Source organism: Myodes glareolus, chromosome 10 (assembly GCF_982192425.1).
Source record: "Myodes glareolus chromosome 10, mMyoGla1.1, whole genome shotgun sequence".
In the NCBI taxonomy this organism is placed as follows: Eukaryota; Metazoa; Chordata; class Mammalia; order Rodentia; family Cricetidae; genus Myodes; species Myodes glareolus.
This window is the reverse complement of record NC_142035.1, coordinates 16,337,602-16,351,761: the sequence shown is the minus strand read 5'-3', so window position 1 is coordinate 16,351,761 and position 14,160 is coordinate 16,337,602. Positions and strand designations below refer to the sequence as shown.

At 43.6% G+C, this 14,160-nt stretch overlaps 1 long non-coding RNA gene across 6 annotated transcripts in view; it reads right to left on the bottom strand.

The window, feature by feature from the left end:
- LOC125404727 (uncharacterized) overlaps positions 1-14,160 on the bottom strand; it is a 116,103-nt gene that overhangs the window by 32,443 nt on the left and 69,500 nt on the right. For 3 of the 6 annotated variants that reach the window (XR_015739022.1, XR_015004262.2, XR_007233350.3), the window contains 2 exons: positions 12,322-12,486; positions 5,125-7,461 (listed from right to left, as the gene is read on the bottom strand). This is a non-coding gene — a long non-coding RNA (uncharacterized LOC125404727). Of the gene's footprint in view, positions 1-5,124; positions 7,462-12,321; positions 12,487-14,160 lie in introns of those variants that run through there. The other 3 variants (XR_015004263.2, XR_015004265.2, XR_015004264.2) reach the window with 3 other exon arrangements.

Genomic DNA, 14,160 nt, shown 5'->3' with positions numbered 1-14,160 from the left:
TCTGAAATTGAGATAATAGACAGAACTGATCAAGCAAGAGTTGGGGCTTGGCAAAAATATAAGATTGACAAACTTCTAGCCAAACTAGCCAAAAGAAAGAGAAAACCCCACATTAATGAAATTAGGGGTGAAAGGGGCAAGTTAGTATGGGTTCCAATGAAATGGAGAGAAACACTGGGAGAATTTTGAAAATGTACATTCAAAAGAATAGGTAAAGAGTCTAGAAGAAATGAATAAATTCCAGAACACACAAGACCTACCAAAATTTGGTCAAGTGTCTTGGGAAATAGCTAAGTGGATGAAGTGCTTACCAAGAAAGCATGGGGACCAGAGCGGAGATCCTTCAGACCCACAGAAAAGCCAGACAACCTGACTGTAATCCCAGCACTGGGACAGAGACAGGAAAATGTCAAAGCAAACTAGCTAGCCAGACCAGCTGGAGTGGTAAACTCTGGGTTCACTTAAGAGACCTTATCTCAAGGAATAAAGTAGAAAATAATTAAGGAAAACATCAGCATCAAACCCATGCCTCCATTCACATGAGCACTTATGTACACATGTACCTACACATACAAATATGCAGGTACACATCACAAGTATATACCTACAAAAATATTAAGAGGTTATCAACAACTTAAACAGGTCCGTAACAGCAAGATAGAAGCAGTAATAAAAGGCCTTCCAACAAGGACCAGGACCAGCGGATTCATTGTCAAGACTACCAAAGCTTCAAAGAAGATCTCACAAACTCTTCTATGAGATAAAAAGGAAAGAACACTTCCAAATTCACTGAGCAAAGCCAGCTGTACACAAATGGATAAGAATACAACAGCAAGGCCTGGAGAGATGGCTCAGAGGTTAAGAGCATTGCCTGCTCTTCCAAAGGTCCTGAGTTCAATTCCCAGCAACCACATGGTGGCTCACAACCATCTGTAATGAGGTCTGGTGCCCTCTTCTGGCATACATGCAGACAGAATATTGTATGCATAATAAATAAATATTTTAAAAAAAAAGAATACAACAGCAAAAAAGAAAACTACGGACCTACCTCTCTGATGAACAGAGACACAAAAATTTACCATGAGATTCTTGAAAACCAAGTTTAAGAACACGTTAAGAAGATTGTATACCATGAGCAAGTTAGTCTCATTCTGGAAATAAAAGGTTATTCAACATACACAAATCAATAACTACAATCCAGCACATAAGTAGACTTAAGGACAGGCTCCACAGGACCATCTCAGTCAATGTAAAAAAGGCCTTGAGAAAGTTCAGTATCCCTTCATAATAAAAGCTTTGGGGAAATAAAAATAAAAGTACAAGTAACATACCTCAATATGATAAAGACACTATACAACAAACCTAAAGCCATCATTATAATATTTGGGGGAGGTTGGAACCATTTCCTCTGAACCCTGGAATAAGACAAAAGCAACAATTCTCTCCACTCTTATTCAATACAGTGCTGAGTCTTAGCTAGACAAGGGAAAAATAAAAGGTTACAAACAGGAAAAGAATAAGTCAATTATCACTATTTGTGGCGAACACAATCCTATACTTAAGACTTTAAAGACCACAGCAGAAAACTTTTAGCCTTTATAAACACTTTCAGCAACGTAGCAGGGTACAAAAATCAGCTTACAAAATGAGTAGCTTTTCTATATACCAATAATGAGCCCACTTAGACAGAAATCAAAGAGAAAATTCTACTCAGAATAAATTTTTTTTAAATATTGTATAAATCTAACCAAGGAGACGATTATATTTCTGAAAGCAACCTACAGATTCAACATAATCCCTATTGAAAATTCTAATGGCATTCTTTGCAGAACTAGAAAAAAATCCTAAAACTCACATTATACAACAAAGACCCCAAACAACTAAAGCAATTGTGGACAGAAAAAAAGTAATGCTGGAAACATCACAATACCTGATCTTAAATTACATTGCAGAGCTACAGTAACGTAAACAGCATAGTACTGTCTCAAGAACAGATCTGCAAACCAATGGAGTAGGATAGGGAACCCAAAAATACATCCACACAGTTACAGACAATTCTTGACAAGGCTGTCAAAAACAAACATTCAAGAAAAGATGGTCTCTTTAACAAAGAATGAGACTAGATCCATACTTCTCACGCTGCACACACACACACAAAAAAAAAATCAACCCAAACTGGGATCAAAAATTTAACGTAATCTGGAAATTTTGAAGCTGCTACAGGCTACAGAAAAACATAGGTAAAATCCTATAAGACACATGCAAAGACAAGGACTTTTCTAAAAATAAAAAAAAAATAAATTAAAATTTTTTAAAAGTCTCTAATAGTATCAGAAATTATCCCAAAAATATGTCAATGATGCTACATGAAATTAAAAACCTCTGCATGGCAAAAATGATCACCAGAGTAAAAAGACAGCCTGTATAGTAAGATAAAACATCTCTGCCAGCTACACAAGAGATTAATCCATAAAATGTATAGAGAACTGCAGCCACAATTAAACACTAAGAAACAAATGATCCAATCAATAGATGGGCTGATGAACAAAATGGATAGTTCTCAAAAGAAGAAATCCAAATGGTCAATAAACACTTGAAAAGTACTCAGCATCCTTTGTCATCAGGGACATGCAAATTAAAAGTGCCTTGAGAATCCATCTCACTGCAGTCAGAATGACTAACAGCATGAAAACGGTGGGAAGCAATGACGGTGAGGCTGTGGGGAAAGACGAACCCTGCCTCACTGCTAGTGAGGGTGAAAGCCAGTATGGCGGCACCTTAAAAACCTGGAGATAGAAGCAGCATGTGGTTCAACTACACCTCTCTTGGGTTGATGCCCAGAGGACTCACACATCACAGAGATACTTGCATACCTTGTTTATTGCTGCACTATCCACAACAGCCAGGAACTGGAGCCAGCCTAGATGTCCATCGACAGCTGAATGGATAGAGACCATGAATTGCATATAGACACAGGCATTTATGTAGCCTAAAAAAAACTGAAATCATAACACATTCAGGAAAATGGACTCAACTGGCTAATCATTATGTTAAACAAAATAACCCAGGTTCAGACAAACAAATACTGTGTACTTTCTCAAATACGCAGGACTTAGGTTTAAAATTATGTGTGCATGTGTATGCATTTATATGAGTGTATAGATCGTGAAACTAGAAAGAGGGCCGTGGGGAGAGAGGACAAGATTTTGAGGAGGGCAATAAAACACAAGTGTATGAAAGCAATAGGGAGGCTATGTGGAAAGAGAAAGGGATCCAGCCAGAGGGGACATGCGGGAGGCAGTGCAGGGGTGGGGGGAGATGAGCATAGCACATAAGCGTGAAAATGGTATGATGGGATCTATCACTCTGTACTGACCTCTGAGGCCAATACTCCACAGAGATATGTGCTGATACAGCAAGCATTCTGGACTCATCAGGGAACCAAAGAGACTTCTCAGAAGAGGTCACTGGGGAGCGGGCATCTGAAGAATGAGATGGTATCAGCCAGACGAGCAGGAAAGAAGAAGGGGGAAGAGCATCATTCGCTGAGGAAATGGTACAGACAAAAGTCCAGTGTCAGGAAAGCCACAGCCGGCTTGAAGGACTCAGACATGAGTAGAGATCATGCGCAGCTTGAAGAGAGAGCTGGTCCCTGAGTACAGCAGAGGCCACTCTTCGAGGGCTGGAGAAAGGATTTATTTGTCCACAATCATCATTGTTAACCAATGTGGCACAGCTGTTACTACCACTGTTAAGATGGAAACTGATGTCAGGCATGGTGGTGCATGATGCCTTCAATGAGTTTGAGGCTAGCCTGGTCTACATAGTGAGTTCCAGGATAGCCAGGGCTACACAATAAGACCTTGTCTCAAAAATGCCCCCAAAATAGAAGCTAGTACTCAGAGAAGCAGGGTACCCCCTCAGAGTTACATGGCTGTCCATAGAGCTGGGATTCAGGGTCATCCTCACCTTGTTGGTGCACTCAAACTACCTGTGGGCTATTCAGGATCCAAACATTTTTCTCCTATCATGGGAAGAAATATTTCCTTTCCAGGGACCTCAAAGCCAGTTATAAGTCATATAGCACAACATTTGCCTAGCTGGGCCAGCTCTGAGTCAGAGACTGGAGTGGGATGAAGCCAAATAGATGAAATAAAAACTATGTGATTTGGGGCAAGCAATTTCCCCCTTCCTAGTCCCCAGTTTTTCTATCTCTGAAAGCACTGGACCACAAGGCCTCTGAAGTAGCTTCCCACAGCCCGAGTCTTAGGTGTGTTTTCTGGCTGAGTAACGACAGGGAAAGTGAGGAGACTCCCAAACCAGTCTTTATCCAGGAAACTGCAATTTACCAAACAAGAAAATCAAGGGGAAATTGCAAAGATGATGAGGGATGGACCTTTTTTAGGAACAACAACCTAATCACAAGTCACTGCTAGGAAAGAGATGTCACAAAAACCTTGATTTGCAGCTTTGGGGAGTGGCATGCCATGGGATATGGGCAATTAACAACGTGAGCTGCTTCTCTGAGGCACAGATGAATCATGGGAGGTGGTGTCAATGGGCTGGAAAGGATGCTGCACAACACGTGACCTAAATCTTCATCTGATTCACAGAACCTTGTAGAGCTGCCCCAGCAAGCTGCAGTTCTAGGATGGCAGTAACGAACCTGTTCCTGGTAGAACAGTGCTCACTCGGGACTTAAAGGCAATGAATGAAGGGGTGAATGGATGAGTGGAGGGACCCCTTGCTCCAGTGTTGCCCCAACAACTCTCCTAGGACTTTAATTCTGGCACTGCCTTCTGGAGAACATTTGATCTCCTGTTCTTAGGAAGGGGACTCCCAAAGCAGACATGGATTTTGGAAGTGCTTGTAGGAACTCTTTCCATTGCAGTGTGGGGAGCCAACATGGACGTGCTCATGAATAGGTGCCGACCACCAGCAAATGTAGTTTGGTGCCCCTGGTAACCTTCTGAGAGATGACACAGAACTGTGTTGATCAATTCACAGCCTCAAGTCACATTTGATAGCTAAGGATTTGAAATGCAGATGGTGAGAGAGATTTAGAGGAAATACAAATTAACCCACTGGATTTAAAAGGCGATATAAAAATGAGTATAAAATGTCTCATTAGTGATTTTGTGTATTGAAATGATTTTTACATATATATTCAGCAAAGATAAAATATTAAAATGTATACCACCTGCTTCATTTTACTTTAATTTTAAAAAGTATATTGAGCGGGATGTAGTACTCATGTATGCAGAAAACAGCGACCTTAGGCTCACAAATCTGGATACTTGGCCCCCAGTTGGTGGAACTGTTTGGGAAGAATTAAGGGGTGTGTTCTTGCTGAAGGAGGTGTATCCAGCAAGGGTGGTCTTTGAAGTTTCAAAAACCTCCCACTATGCTCAGTGTGCCTCTCTCTTTCTGATTGGTAATTGGGGATCAAGCGATAAGATCTGAGCTGCTACCGCCACCATGTCTTTGCTCTACCCTTGTGGACTCTAACCCTCTGGAACCCTTAAGTTCCAAATTAAATGCTTTCTTAAAATAAGTTGCTTTGGCCATGGTTTTTTATCACAACAAGAGAAAAACAACTAAGATATCATGTTTGTAATTCTAAGTGCCCATCCTGCCAAAGACTGTGTCTCTCGCCTCCCTTAAGGCTGTGGATGCCCCAGGCTCTAGCGATGAGGCGTACAGACATGATGTGAGCATCGTTCTCTCACCTGTTCACAAAGAAATTCAGAATCTTGTTGATTTTGCATTTTTCTCCTTCCACCAACTAGATAACAATTATCAAACAGAAATCAGACAAAGCTGAGCCTAAGTGATAGAAGGATGGCTCAGTCAGCAAAGTTCTTGCCATACAAGCATGAGGACCCTGAGTTCAATCCCCAGAACCCACAAAAAAGACCGGGCATAGCAACATCCACCTGGCACTCCAATGCTGGGAAGAAGAGACAGAAGGCTTACTGGTCAACCTGGTCGAATTGACGAGTTCCGGGAGAAACCCTACCTCAAAAGGTAAAACAGAGAGTAATTGAAGAAGATACCCAACATCAGCTTCTAGACACGCATGCATGCACTACACACACACAAATAAACCTGAACTCTTGAAAAATAATGTTGGACAGAGCTACTTGCTAACTTGGAGAGGAGAATTTAATTAAGGACCTTTGAGGTCCTTGCTATTTCACAAGATGACACAATATTGGGCTTTAATTTGGGGTCTTGCACTGGAGGAACTCAGAGCTAACATTACTACAGTATTCTCACCAGTGTTATTCATTAGAACCAACAGCTGACACAGAGGGCTCAGGGGTGCGATTCAGCTGGAGATGGAAAAGCCATGAGAACACGCCTGCGCCTCTCTCCTCCTGTAAATCACCTGCCTCATATAGATCAAGCTTTCACTCTGGCTGTGTGAACCCCTCGCTTCCTGTCATGTCCCCCAAACTTCATAGTGATACACATTAAGACATCTGTCCTCTGCTCTTACAAGAAAATGTGCCCTGTAGCTGAGATAACTGATTTGGGCCTCTAGCACTAAGCCGAGAAGGAAGTCTGCTGTCAGTGATAAGGGTCCACCCTGGGATCCTTCCTCCTAGACACTTGCCTCCCTCCCTTCCATCTTCTTTGCTCCCAGTAACCTTGGCCAGCCAATCAGTGGCCGTGTTGGCTTTCTCCACCAGCCTTTCTCGATGTATATAATCAATTGTTGTCTGGAAACACCATCTGGGCTAAACCCTCAGAAAGGAGTGAACTTTGATCTTTGTTCTGCTGAGATTGCTTCGGCATCCATCTAACCGAACTTCAGGCCCTGAATTTCACAGAAGTGGGCCCCAGAAAGGCAGATGAGACCCTATGTCACACTTCAGAAGCAAGAGACTTGAAGTCAAAAAAGTCCACCATGGATATCCTTTCCAGCTGTATTTCGGGGATCAGGCCCTAACCTGAGTCAGCCAGGGACCAGGGATGGCTCAGAAACCATCACCTTCCACTGGATCCCAACATCTAGACATACTCAAAAGCCAAGTCAATTCTAAGTTGTCTACATGTGTCTCATAATACACACATACACACACACACACACACACACACACACACACACACACACACGAAGAAGGCTGAGGGACAGAAACTCAGAGTCCAGATGGAGTTAAGGGAATCAACCAAAGAGACATAAAAATCAGGACCCAACTTTCCGGAAGAGCAAGGGTGCTGTCAAACGTCTGACATAAGCTGTCCCATCAGCAGCCTGCTGGGAACTTGATTCTAGTTGCTGATTTTCTGCTTTGTAGGCACCCCTCTGTGTCCTTAGTCACTAAATGCAGTAGTCACATAGAATAAGTCCCTCTAGGAAGGAGAGGCCATCACCTGAGACAGATCCAGTATTGGGTTATTAGGGCAACCATGGACTCAGTGGCTTCAAAGTTTCTTCTTGTTGTGATTCTGGGCCTGGAAGAACAAGGTCCAAGAGTTAGCCGGTGGTTTTCTTATGAGTACTGTCTCCTGGGCTTGTGTACGGTCACCTTCCCACCACACCCGTACACAGTCTTCCTCCATGTCCGTGCACTCCTGTGTTCTGAGCTCTGCTTCTCATAAGGACACCAGTCACACTGCACTAGAACCACTCATGCGGGCCTTATTTTACTTTAGTCGGTTTTTTTTAAGTCCCAACTCCATAAGCATAGCTCTCACCTCTCATCAGAGAAGCTTCTTTTTTAGTGAAAAAGGAGGCTGTTACAGAAAAACCACAACAAATCATAATGTAGATGATAACAAAGATCGTGGGGAGCCCAGCTACCATGGATACGTCTATCATACAACTCTGGGGCCATCTTGGAAGAAGGAGCAGAAAGACTGCAAGAGCTGGAGGACAAGGAAGTTTGCTGTGAGATATTAGGTTGTCCTACATGTGACAGTGAAGCCACACCCATGAAGTCTCATCAACATGGCTGCCGAAGCAAGACCTGAACAATGTAAATATTAATCGGCATCCCAGCATGGGAGGTGGAACTCTCATGGGGTCCCACGTCAGACAAAGAACTGCAGATATGTAGTAACTGTTGTGGACTATTCCTGTACACTGTGTGAAGATGTGTCACTTTGATTGGTTTAATAAAAAACTGAATGGCCATGAGCTAGGCAGAAGAGGTTAGGCGGGACGTCTGGGGACAGAGAGCTCTGGGAAGAAGGGTGGAGTCCCCAGTCAGATGCAGAGGAAGCAGGATGGGAAGTACAGAGTAAAGGTTACCGAGCCCAGAAAGAATGTAGATTTTTATATATATTAAAATAACATATGTATGTATATGTACATACATATGTTATTTTAAATTATAAGAACTAGTTAGGAACAAGCCTAAGCTAAAGCCAAGCATGCACAATTAATAAAAAAATCTCCATGTGGTTATATGGGAGCTGGCAGTCAGGATAGAGAAAGACTTGTTACAAGTAACTGCTAAGAGAGGGAGAATTAGCCCCTTCCAGGATTGAAGCTCCTAATTGGTTATCCTATACAAAATGGTCAGCCCTGAAATCATATACACAAAAGTCACACTAAACATACTCAGCAGATTGTATTTATGCATTTATGTGTATGCATGTAGCAATAATAATCAAAAAGAGGATATCTATTTGAGAGGGAGTGGGGGCATGGAAGGAGCTGGAAGAGACATGGGAGGGGCTAGGATAGGGGAGGATAGGAAAGAAGGAAATGTTGAAATTATATTTTAATTTTTACTAATTTAATTTTTAAAAATTCCCACGTCAAAGCACAGTCACATTTTAGGGTCTGGGAAGTTAAAATTCTGACACCTGAATGGGGAAAGGCTTATGATGTGGGAGTCCCTCTGTATGCTGTGATTACCATTAATGAATAAAGAAAGCGGGCCTGAGCCTACAGCAGGGCAGAACAGAGGTAGGTGAGGAAAACTAAACAAAATGCTGGGAGAAAGAAGGCAGAGTCAGAGAGAAGCCATGTAACCCCACAGAAGCAGGATGGAACTTTACCCAGTAAGCCACAGCCTTGTAGAAATACACAGATTAATGGGGATGAGTTAATTTAAGATATGAGTTAGCCAGAAATATGCTTAAGCTATTGGCCAAACAGTATTGCAAATAATATGGTTTCTGTGTGATTATTTCAGGGCTGAGAAGCCAAGAACAAACAAGCAGCCTCCTACAACAGGGCTAGTTCAGTATGAGCAGGCCCCATTCCTTTTCAGAGACCATCAGTGGGCTCAAGGTGCCTATAAGCCTGCAGTGATAGACAGGCCCACCCTTGATAAAGAACAATGAAAGGCTTCTAGCATTCCAGAAGCAAAGGCACAAGGATGTGAAGCTGAAAGCCAGGCTGGGCTACATAGTAAGTTCCAGGCTAACTTAGGCTTTGTAGAAGGACCCTGTGTCAAAAGCAAAAACAAATATAAATAAATAAATAAATAACAGAAAAAGACTTCGTGTGAGATGCCCACAGAAGGAGGGAGGGGCTGTGAGCAATGCCTTCAGTGGGTAAACTGTTTGCCACACACATATGAGTACCTGACTTCAGCTCTCTGTCACTCACTTAAACACCAGGCAGGAACAGTGGGCCACCTGTAATCCCAGCCCGACTGAAGCAGAGGTGGGGGATCCCTGGAACAAGCCGGCTAGCGAGAGTAGCCAAGTCTGCAAATGTCCTAAGCACTGGAAATCCTTAATGTAAACAGCTGCAATCAGAGACACACTCTGCCAGGCCAGAAGCCTGTTAGGAGGAGACATTTGCATCTACATCTCAAATGCTCTGATGGACTAATTGGAAGTTTGAACTGGATGATTTAGCTTCAAGCCTGCCCTCTGGTCCTGCAATCCCGTGTTAACACCAGTTTCACAATCCGAACTAGATAAAACGATAGTTAATGACATGTAATTCTGGAATTTGTTGTGCTCATCCAAAATGTCTGAAATGTCTGAGTCACTAGTATAGACCAAGCGACCACACACACACACATACATACATGCACATACACCACCTGAAAACACAGCTCATCTGAAACATGTGAACTCTCTTCCAAACCATGTCAAGAAACAGGCTTTAGAAGAACATGGCTCTTCACCTCCTGCATCAAAAATGTATCATTCTTGAAGGGCCTTATCAAAGTTACTTTTCTCACTGGTGTGACAACCTCAGGAGATGGGAGGGCTTATTTTGGCTCACAGAGTGAGGGCATAATCCATGATGGTGGGGAGGGCATAGTCCATGATGGTGGAGAGGGCATAGCTGCAGGAGCCTGTGGCAGCTTCTCACATTACATCTACAGTTAGGAGGCAAAGAGAGTTGAACTTCCGGTTCACTGTGCCCTTTTGATGTAGTCCGGGACTCCAACACATAGAATGGTGCCACCCACAATCTGGGTCAGTCTTCCAACCTCAACCTAATCTAGAAAATCACTCACAGACATGCCTGGAAGTCTGTCTCGTAGGTAATTCTAGAAGTTATTGAGTTAATAATAACTATCACAAGCATGAAAAACAGAATGAAGGTACTTCTAAAGATGCCCGTAGCCCATAAGAGAAAAAGAATAATACACACACATACACACACTCGTGCGCACGAGAGAGAGACCCATGTCCTAATACCCCACATGTGTGACTGCCTATATATCTATGTGGCAACAAGGACTTTCACCATGTGACTTGTGTCAAGAACTCTGAGATGGAAGGAAGTCATCCTGGTTTGTCTGAATGGTCCAGCCTAGTCATGTGAGTCCTCATTAACAGAGATCCTTTCGTGGCTGTGGCCAGAGAATCAGAGAGATGAAGGCATAGGGATGTTTTAGCCAAAAGCCAAGGCACGCAGGCAGCCCCTACAAGCCACGAGAGGCTAGGAAGTAGATTCTGCCTAGAAGCCATAAGGAGTATGTCCTGCCAGCCCTCGGATCTTAACCAGCAAGGCCCTCCTCAGGCTTCTAACTTCTAGAACTGCAGGATAAGTACGTGTAGGGGGTTTGTTTTCAAGCTGTGTGGTTTGTAGGCGTTTGTTACGGCAATGGTCGCAAACAGAAACAAAAGTCAGAACCAGTCACTTCCCAGTCAGCAGAGTCGGAATTGCAGACTTAGGCCAACAGATGAGCCCCACGCATCTCAATCATCTGCAAACAGGAGAGCTGACCTTTCTTGTGCGGCTAATGTAGAACTAATGGTGACGTGAAAGTGGAAGCAAGCCCGTCCAGAGGAAGCGAGGGTTAACATGAGGTGCTAAGAAATGAGCAGGACGAATGGGTGTCGTGCCCAAAGTGTGTTACGCACTTGAATGAAAGTGTCCTTGTGCAACCCAACACCACGCACAATGAATGTGTGTTAGTGAAAACAGAAAATATGTATCAAAGAATTAATGGTGGTAACAAACTGCTAGCGTCTTGTCTGCTCCAAGGAACCAGGTATTCATATCTCTCTCTCTCTCCCTCCCTCTCTCTCTCTCTCTCTCTCTCTCTCTCTCATGTCTGTCTATCTGTGTCTGTCTGTCTGTCTGTCTATCTCTCTCTCTCTCTCATGTGTGTGTGTCTCTCTCTCTTTCTCTCTCTCTCTCTCTCTCTCATGTCTGTCTATCTGTGTCTGTCTATCTGTCTGTCTGTCTGTCTGCCTATCTCTCTCTCTCTCTCTCTCTCTCTCTCTCATGTCTCTCTCTCTCTCTCTCTCTCTCTCTCTCTCTCTCTCTCTCTCTCCTTACTCTCTTACTGCTCCTTGAGAAATGAAGAAATTCCAAGGTTAGCCCCAGAACATTCCCCAATAACACAGGAGATTGGGGTAAAATGGGAGTTCTGCCATCTGGATCTACAGGACCCCACTAGGCAGCCTGCTCATGTGGCAAGCACAGTTGGTCCCAGCAGCCCTGAGAAAGGCAGCTCCAAAAGCAACATTTTCTGATGAGCCAGGCAGGAGCCTCCAAGAGGACAGTGCCCATTGGTGACCCAGGAGGCAGGCCTTGGGACTGGAACTGTTCCCAGGGTTACCTCACAGCTCCCACACTGTGCCCAGAGCACTGGAAGGATTTGGCCTGGTGTTTGTACAGGGTATGTCCTGACAGTGGGAACAGCTGGAGCAGCCTGGAGAGGGTGACCTTTCTGATACATCTGGTGACAGACTGCATGCTGGAGGCCAAGCGGTCCCCTTCAGGCAAGCCTATGTGGTGTCATCATTAGCACTGCTTCAGGCTTGTGCAACCAGAAGACTACTAGGCGGTCCCGGAGGGCGGAAGCCTTTTGCACTGACTCAAACTTTGGTGGTATCACAATCTCTTATGGAGTTTTCAACAAGACCCTCCGTGAACCAACTCACCTCTGCATCCGTGAACAGGGGCAGACCATTAGCACAGACCAGGGCTAGATACGCGCATTTCTATAAGCCGGAGCTATCACTGGAAAGAAGGCTGGAGGCGAGTCATGTAGGGAATCCAGCAAAGACCCAGTCACAAAATGACAGGAAGGCAGGACCTGAAGAGGGCTGGAGAGGAGGCATGAATGGGGCAGGTGGTCTATTGGGAGTGCGGAGAGTCGAACTAAGATGCTCATGACCTTGGATAAGGCCCCTCTTCATCTGGTGGCTGATGGGAAGCAGGGCCCTGTCTGGTTGGGATTGAAAGTCTCTGAAGTCTCAGGACTCCTGGGGCTTCAGAAATCAGGGCCCAACCCACCAGCATTCACCAGAAATGTGCTGTCAACTTGTAGGGACCTCATCCCTCTGCCTTGTGCTGCTCTAGTCTGAGTCTCTCAGAGCCATGAAGGCTCTGGGACCAAATTCCTGAGTAGCCACACGGGGCTCTACACTGAGAAGACCCTACTAGGCTTAGCGCCCTCTTGTGCTGCCAACTTGAAATAATTGACGATATTTAATATATTAAATATTTTTTACTAAAACTAAATTTACTAAATAAATCTGACCACTTAAATTATATATATATATATATATATAATAAACAAAATAAAACAATATATATAAGAAAAATCATGAATGTAGTCCCCCCACTACCATAGATAACATAGTCAAGTTTCCCAAATTTGAGGAAATGTCAGGGGTCAGCGCACTCAGAGTACGACACAGGGTGGAAAAACCACCTTTGTGGTTGTGGTGTCCTCCCTGCCAGGTAAGGCTGAGCATTTTAAAATGAACAGCTGAATGGCATTTAGTGCATGTGTCATCCAGCTCCATTATCTAGCTCTTGCTGGTGTTTTACTTTACTTTGTTTAAGTATTTTAATTACAGCACTAGGTCATTGTGGCATTTTCAATCACAGTTTGTTTTTCTTGGTCTCTTTTTCCATTTGCCCTAAAAGGTTGTTTATTTTACATTACGTGTATGTGTGCATGTGTCTGTGTCTGCGTGGGGGTCCATGCACACGAATTCAGGTGCCCTTGGAGATCAGAAGCATCAGATCCCCCCTGGAACTGGAGTTACAGTGAATCCATATTGGACTGTGAGGCACCCAATGTGGGCTCTGGGAATCAAATTCAAGTCTTCGGCAAGAGCAATAAATGCTCTTCATCACTGAGCCAACTCCCTAGCCCTCATTGTTGTTGATTTTTGAAACATTTTATCACCCTAAAAGAAAACTTTGTGCCCGTCAAACTACCATTCTCCATGTTCCTACCCTGCACTCCGGCAATCACTAACCTGCTTTCTGTCTCCATGCATTTCTATATTCTGGAAATTTTAATGAGCGGGTCATAGAATATGTGACCTTTTGCAATTGCCTTCCTTCTCTTAGCATAACTGGGGAAGCAATGCTTTTTACATTTATTTGTTGCTATGTTTGGAGGGAAGGGGATGTTTGCGCCACCATGATGCACATGTGGAGGTTAAATGACAACTTTTTCAGAGGTCGGTTCTCTCCTTCCATCGTGGGATTTAAGGTTTGAACTCAGGTTGCCAGGTTAGGAAGCCAGTGCCTTTACCTGCTGAGCCATCTCCATAGCCCAATATAATACTTTTGAGATTTACCCACAACGTAGCATACCGTAAGTCCTTTACTATAGCACACAAGTATTCAAGTATTATTCCATTCTAGCTAATTTTTTAACCACATGCTCCAACTTTTTGATTTTGCATTGGGCTCTGAAATGATGGCCCTGGTCAGAGGAGATTCATAATTGAGGGTGTGGATGCTACTTACACTCAGAC